At 41.8% G+C, this 8,043-nt stretch overlaps 1 long non-coding RNA gene across 1 annotated transcript; it reads left to right on the top strand.

Annotated features, from left to right (window-relative positions):
- The first annotated feature begins 225 nt into the window (after positions 1 to 225).
- On the top strand, positions 226 to 902 carry LOC142301490 (uncharacterized). Its single transcript, XR_012752816.1, has 2 exons — positions 226 to 303; positions 393 to 902. It is a non-coding gene; the product is annotated as an uncharacterized LOC142301490 (long non-coding RNA).
- Positions 903 to 8,043: the final 7,141 nt, after the last annotated feature.

The raw sequence follows: 8,043 nt of genomic DNA, 5'->3' as shown, positions 1-8,043 counted from the left end.
AGACTCATATATTTATTGTCTGTACTGTCTATGTAGATATGGTGATGCTAGATACGGAACAACACTAATACTATATGTTGGAGGAGAAGAAAAGTGGACCTAAGAAGGTAGTGGCACAAATACACTGATAGGTGTGATTACTGCATGGTGCAGAGATACTTTGGAGACACAATGACTAACATGCTGTGTAACTATATTTAATTCCAGGGGGACACCTGTAGTCCTCTGTGTTGATGGTATCAAGCTATATTGTACAAGCATATCCTGCTGCTGTTATTACATCACACTTGGATGCAGTTCCAAGTAAGTCTTGTAGGTAAAGGGGATTTCTTGGAGATTGGTTGGATTTTATATTGAAAGACACCAACTGTCTGTTTTTGTCTATTTCACAGGTGTTTGTTGGCTAAATCACCCCTGATGAACCCCCGAACATTTATTTAGGAGGGGGGGAAACGCGTCGGGAGGAGCTGTGGGTACCGGTCTCGTCGGGCCCATCAGCTCTGTCCTAAACTGCTGTTTACAGTACCTGGACTGCAGCATAGTCTGCAATCCTAGTCAGGAACCAACAGATTTTAATATATTATATGTTGTCCTGGTCGTCTCACAATGCACCTGGTGGTGGTGGTATAGGTCAGTGGAGTACAGGGATATATAGGGACAGCCACCCGGAGCGGGGAGTGTTCAAAACTTTACAACACTCTCCGCAAGTAGGCAGGAGGAGTTGAGGAGTATTGTAGTCCCTCCTAGTTCACTGAGAGCCATTAAACTATCAACTATCTATCTTTGCACGCTCCCTCTGCTCTCCACTAGGCCGTATTTGATCACTGTGTTTTCGTGTCTATGTCAGATATTTGGTGTCGTATATTTTTCTACCATTAATTTGAATAAATAATTTATTTTTACAGAGGTGTGTTTAAGTGGTTTTCGTGTAACTCCACCTTGGTTGTTATCCTAATAGTGGTCTAAAGCTGCCGTACAGCAGCAATTAACACATATTGCATGTGCGACGGAGGCGGTACTAGCCGATGCTAGCGATGTCGCAGCGTGTAAAGTACCCCTAAGAGATGGACGATTTTTGGTCGCGCACAGCAGTTCACAAACTTAAAATGACTCTAAACTCACTTCTCTCCACCCCATGGGTAACTTCATACTAAGAATGAACAATATACCATAGGGTTCACTTTAAGAACCAAGTGAGCACAGTGGAGGCTTCTCCTCAGGATGTGTACCGCCCCGTGGGCTCGGCCGGCTGCCGAGCCGCTCAGATTCGTTCTCGTCGGTGGGTGGCTCGAGCTCTCCACCGACCCAGAGGTCACGTCGCTCTGCAAGGGGGTTGGCGCTACATGCAGGGACCTCGGTGGGGAGTTCCACGGCCGGGGCCGCGGTGGTTTGTAGGGGATTTAAGTTCGCGACGCCACCCACGGGTTGTGGTGAATGGATGGACACCACCGCTGCCGTTAACTAGGCCTCCCAGGGACAGTGTTGCGCAGCTTGGTGTTGACCCCTCCGTGGGTAGGGGAGTGATGGTCCCGGGGGCCCGAGGGAGGTGCTGAGTAGAGTTGAGCGCGGATCGTGGTTCGAGGTTCTCCAGTTCGGGGCTCGAGTGATTTTGGGGACTGTTCGAGATCGAACTAGAACTCGAGCTTTTTGCAAAAGCTCGATAGTTCTAGATATGTTCGAGAACGGTTCTAGCAGCAAAAAGCAGGGCTTTTTACAGCTACAGTGTGCAGGAGCCATCGCTGGCAGCCTGCCAGAAGCTGATAACCAAGATAAACATCGGGTATCCAAGCAAAGCGCTTTGGTTAGTAACCCGATGTTTATCTTAGTTACATGCAGGAAGCCCACACTTCCCCGCTCAGCTCGCTCCTCCCCCTCCTGCCGCGGCATGTACACATACATACACACACACACACACACACCCACCCACCCCCTCCCCCCCCGCTCGGCTTACCTGCGGTGATGAAGTCCCGCCATCCCGACCTCAGCGCTGTCACTGTCCTCCATGGCCGCCGCTTGTCACATCACCTCTCGCTTCCGACCCGAGACTGACTAGCGGTGACGTCACGGACCTCTCGCGATACTTGGTGTGAAGCCGGTCATTGAGCTCAGTGACAGGGGCTGTCAGTGTGCTGGAGATCAGCGCAGGTAATGTACCTCGCTCCTGACAGCAGCACTTGTCATGCCCTGCAGTGACCTGGGCTGACCCATTGATGTTAGCTCAGGTCACTGCATTGCTCTCCCAGCCAATGGGGAACATCCTGCTCTTCATTGACTGAGACAGTGTGGATCGTCATGGCAACCCCTTGGCTTACACCAGACCTGGATTTGTTTTTCATTCTAATAAATTGGTTAAAGAGGGAATGTTTTGGGGAGTGTTTTTTCAAATAAAAATGTGTTTGTCGTCTATTTTTTTTTATTACTGACTGGGTTGGTGATGTCGGGTATCTGATAGACGCCTGACCTCACCAACCCCAGGGCTTGATGCCAGGTGACTTACACATCTGGTATTAACCCCATATATTACCCCGTTTGCCACCGCACCAGGGCGCGGGATGAGCTGGGGCGAAGCACCAGGATTGGCGCATCTAATGTATGCGCCACTTCTGGGGCGGCTGCGGCCTGCTATTTTTAGGCTGGGGAGAGTCCAATAACCATGGACCTCCCTAGTCTGAGAATATCAGGCCCCAGCTGTCTGCTTTACCTTGGCTGGTGATCCAATTTTGGGGGACCCCTGCGTGTTTTTTTTTTAAATTATTTATTTAATTTAAAATAACAGCGTGGGGTGCCCTCAGTTTTGGATTACCAGCCAAGGTGAGGTTGCCAGCTGTGGTCTGCAGGCTGCAGCCGTCTGCTTTACCCTAGCTGGCTACAAAACTAGGGGGAACCCTACGTCATTTTTTTTTTCATTTTTTTGGCTAAATACAAAGCTAAGCACCCCTTAGTGCCACATGAAAGGCACCAAAGGGTGCTCCTTTTTTTCTCCATTTTTTCTCCACTTTTTCTACATTTTTTCTCCACTTTTTCTACATTTTTTCTCCACTTTTTCTCCACTTTTTCTCCATTTTTTCTCCACTTTTTCTCCATTTTTTTTCCACTTTTTCTCCACTTTTTTTCCACTTTTTCTCCACTTTATCTCCATTTTTTTCTCCACTTTTTCTCCACTTTTTCTCCACTTATTCTCCACTTTTTTCTCCACTTTTTCTCCATTTTTTTTCCACTTTTTCTCCACTTTTTCTCCACTTATTCTCCACTTTTTCTCCACTTTTTCTCCACTTATTCTCCACTTTTTCTCCACTTTTTCTCCACTTTTTCTCCACTTTTTCTCCATTTTTTTTCCACTTTTTCTCCACTTTTTCTCCACTTTTTCTCCACTTTTTCTCCACTTATTCTCCATTTTTTTCTCCACTTTTTCTCCACTTTTTCTCCACTTTTTCTCCACTTACTCTCCACTTTTTCTCCACTTTTTCTCCACTTTTTCTCCATTTTTTTTCCACTTTTTCTCCACTTTTTCTCCACTTTTTCTCCATTTTTTTCTCCACTTTTTCTCCACTTTTTCTCCACTTTTTCTCCACTTTTTCTCCACTTTTTCTCCATTTTTTTCTCCACTTTTTCTCCACTTTTTCTCCACTTTTTCTCCACTTTTTCTCCACTTTTTCTCCACTTTTTCTCCACTTTTTCTCCACTTATTCTCCACTTTTTCTCCACTTTTTCTCCACTTTTTCTCCATTTTTTTCTCCACTTTTTCTCCACTTTTTCTCCACTTTTTCTCCATTTTTTTCTCCACTTTTTCTCCACTTATTCTCCACTTTTTCTCCACTTTTTCTCCACTTATTCTCCACTTTTTTCTCCACTTTTTCTCCACTTTTTCTCCACTTTTTCTCCACTTATTCTCCACTTTTTCTCCATTTTTTTTCCACTTATTCTCCACTTATTCTCCACTTTTTCTCCACTTTTTCTCCACTTTTTCTCCATTTTTTTCTCCACTTATTCTCCACTTTTTCTCCACTTTTTCTCCACTTTTTCTCCACTTTTTCTCCACTTTTTTTCCACTTTTTCTCCACTTTTTCTCCACTTTTTCTCCACTTTTTCTCCACTTTTTCTCCACTTATTCTCCACTTTTTCTCCACTTTTTCTCCACTTTTTCTCCACTTTTTCTCCACTTTTTCTCCATTTTTTTCTCCACTTTTTCTCCACTTTTTCTCCACTTTTTCTCCACTTTTTCTCCACTTATTCTCCACTTTTTCTCCACTTATTCTCCACTTTTTCTCCACTTTTTCTCCACTTATTCTCCACTTTTTTCTCCACTTTTTCTCCACTTATTCTCCACTTTTTCTCCACTTTTTCTCCACTTTTTCTCCACTTATTCTCCACTTTTTCTCCATTTTTTTCCACTTATTCTCCACTTATTCTCCACTTTTTCTCCACTTTTTCTCCACTTTTTCTCCATTTTTTTCTCCACTTTTTCTCCACTTTTTCTCCACTTTTTCTCCACTTTTTCTCCACTGTTTCTCCATTTTTTTTCCACTTTTTCTCCACTTTTTCTCCACTTTTTCTCCACTTTTTCTCCACTTTTTCTCCATTTTTTTCTCCACTTTTTCTCCACTTTTTCTCCACTTTTTCTCCATTTTTTTCTCCACTTTTTCTCCACTTATTCTCCACTTTTTTTCCACTTATTCTTCACTTATTCTCCACTTTTTCTCCACTTTTTCTCCACTTTTTCTCCATTTTTTTCTCCACTTTTTCTCCACTTTTTCTCCACTTTTTCTCCACTTTTTCTCCACTGTTTCTCCATTTTTTTTCCACTTTTTCTCCACTTTTTCTCCACTTTTTCTCCACTTTTTCTCCACTTTTTCTCCACTTTTTCTCCACTTATTCTCCACTTTTTCTCCACTTTTTCTCCACTTTTTCTCCACTTTTTCTCCATTTTTTTCTCCACTTTTTCTCCACTTTTTCTCCACTTTTTCTCCACTTTTTCTCCACTTTTTCTCCACTTTTTCTCCACTTATTCTCCACTTTTTCTCCACTTATTCTCCAATTTTTCTCCACTTTTTCTCCACTTATTCTCCACTTTTTCTCCACTTTTTCTCCACTTTTTCTCCACTTTTTCTCCATTTTTTTCTCCACTTTTTCTCCACTTTTTCTCCACTTTTTCTCCACTTTTTCTCCACTTTTTCTCCACTTATTCTCCACTTTTTCTCCACTTATTCTCCAATTTTTCTCCACTTTTTCTCCACTTATTCTCCACTTTTTTCTCCACTTTTTCTCCACTTATTCTCCACTTTTTCTCCACTTTTTCTCCACTTTTTCTCCACTTATTCTCCACTTTTTCTCCATTTTTTTTCCACTTATTCTCCACTTATTCTCCACTTTTTCTCCACTTTTTCTCCATTTTTTTCTCCACTTTTTCTCCACTTTTTCTCCACTTTTTCTCCACTTATTCTCCACTTTTTCTCCACTTTTTCTCCACTTTTTCTCCACTTTTTCTCCATTTTTTTCTCCACTTTTTCTCCACTTTTTCTCCACTTTTTCTCCACTTTTTCTCCACTTTTTCTCCACTTATTCTCCACTTTTTCTCCACTTATTCTCCAATTTTTCTCCACTTTTTCTCCACTTATTCTCCACTTTTTCTCCACTTTTTCTCCACTTTTTCTCCACTTTTTCTCCATTTTTTTCTCCACTTTTTCTCCACTTTTTCTCCACTTTTTCTCCACTTTTTCTCCACTTTTTCTCCACTTATTCTCCACTTTTTCTCCACTTATTCTCCAATTTTTCTCCACTTTTTCTCCACTTATTCTCCACTTTTTTCTCCACTTTTTCTCCACTTATTCTCCACTTTTTCTCCACTTTTTCTCCACTTTTTCTCCACTTATTCTCCACTTTTTCTCCATTTTTTTTCCACTTATTCTCCACTTATTCTCCACTTTTTCTCCACTTTTTCTCCACTTTTTCTCCATTTTTTTCTCCACTTTTTCTCCACTTTTTCTCCACTTTTTCTCCACTTTTTCTCCATTTTTTTTCCACTTTTTCTCCACTTTTTCTCCACTTTTTCTCCACTTTTTCTCCACTTATTCTCCACTTTTTCTCCACTTATTCTCCACTTTTTTCTCCAATTTTTTTCCACTTTTTCTCCACTTTTTCTCCACTTTTTCTCCACTTTTTTCTCCACTTTTTCTCCACTTTTTCTCCGTTCTTTTTCTATGGTCGGTCTACCCATTAGCTCTGCCATGCATACTGTAGCTCTACACCTACTGCACATGTTACTTTATGATTGACATCTCTTTCGTACCAGAGCTGTCTAAGCCTACTCTGACCCCATATTTGTCATTACTATATTGTCCTTGTACTGTATTATGACATTTGTATCATGTGTTTCATTTCTTGCTGTGTTGCAATTTTTTTGCTGCATCCCAATTGTACCTCTACATTGTTTGAGTTTATGTTATTGTTCTCTCACTCTTATGTGATACTGATTATTGTCATTTTTCATGATTACATGCAGATAAGTCCAATCTGACGAAGGCTCAGGCCGAAACGTCATTTGTAACTTGTTTTGGACAAAAACATATATGCTTATGAAATTTTTTTTTTTTTAAAACGGACCAATAAAGAGTGATTTTCCATTACTATCCGTTGTGACTTACTGACTTAGTCTGGGAGATTTAAAGTGCCGAGGTTACTCACTAATTTTATCTATTATTACCTCTGAGCACCTATATACCAGTGAGCAGAGCTTCCTCTACAGTAGTTCTCCTGATTAGGCATGCCCTTACCTCATGAGCAGGGCATTGCAGCTTTGGTAGCAACCATTACGACATGGACTCTGCTGCTGTGGACCCGAGAAGAGTGAGTGCAGATTCATTGCACCCACACTCCTCACATGAAGGGTCTGCACTCCTAGAAAATCGGGGATACGTTCCCTGAGTGTCTCCCCCCCCATATTCTAGACGGTCCAGAGTCGTCGTGGGACCCCTTTATTTTTTTCTTACAATAAATTGGTGAAAGAGGAAATGTTTTGGGGACTGTTTTTTCAAATAAATTTCTTTTGTCGATTTTTTTTTTTTGTTACTACTGACAGTTTATGATGTTGAGTATCTAATAGACGCCATGACATCACAAACTGCTGGGCTTGATCTCAGGTTACTTTACAGCTAGTATCAACCCGATTTATTACCCCGTTTGCCACTGCACCAGGGCACGGGATGAGCTGGGGTGAAGCGCCAGGATTGGCGCATCTAGTGGATGCGCCACGTCTGGGGTGCCTGCGGCCTGCTATTTTTAGGCTGTGAAGGCCCAATAACTATGGACCTTCCCACCCTGAGAATACCAGACCACAGCTGTTCGCTTTACCTTGGCTGGTGATCCAATTTGGGGGGGACCCTACTTTTATTGTGTAATTATTAATATTTATACAATAATTATAAAAAAGAGCCTGAGGGGACCTCCACATTGGATCCCCAACCACGGTAAAGCTGCCAGCTGTGGTTTTCAGGCTACAGCCGTCTGCTTTACCCTAGCTGGCTATCAAAAATGGGGGGACCAAACGTCATTTTTTTTTTTAACTATTTTTTAAATAGAAAAAATTAATGGGCTTCCCTGTATTTTGATTGCCAACCAAGGTAACGGCAGGCAGATGGGGGTGGCAACCCATAGCTGTCTGCTTTATCTGCGCTGAGAATCAAAAATACCGCGGAGCGCTACGTCATTTTTTTAAAGATTTATTTTTACAGCACTGTGATGTCCAGCAATCAAAATACAGGGAAGCCCATTTTATTTTTAGTTATTTAAATAAATAATTAAAAAAAATATATATGGGCTCCCGCTGCATTTTTTGTATTGCTAGCTAAGGGTAATCCAAGCAGCTACTGGCTGCTAACCCCCACTGCTTGGTGTTACCTTCACTGGCAATGGAAAATCCAGGGAAGCATTTTTTATTTTTTTTGCCAAAAAACTACAAAAAAAGGACGTGAGCTTCGCCATATTTTTGTATGCTAGCCAGGTATAGCAGGCAGGTGCTGGAAGAGTTGGATACAGCGCCAGAATATG

Source organism: Anomaloglossus baeobatrachus, chromosome 4, assembly GCF_048569485.1.
Source record: "Anomaloglossus baeobatrachus isolate aAnoBae1 chromosome 4, aAnoBae1.hap1, whole genome shotgun sequence".
Classification (NCBI taxonomy): Eukaryota; Metazoa; Chordata; class Amphibia; order Anura; family Aromobatidae; genus Anomaloglossus; species Anomaloglossus baeobatrachus.
This window is presented reverse-complemented; position numbering and strand designations above follow the sequence as displayed.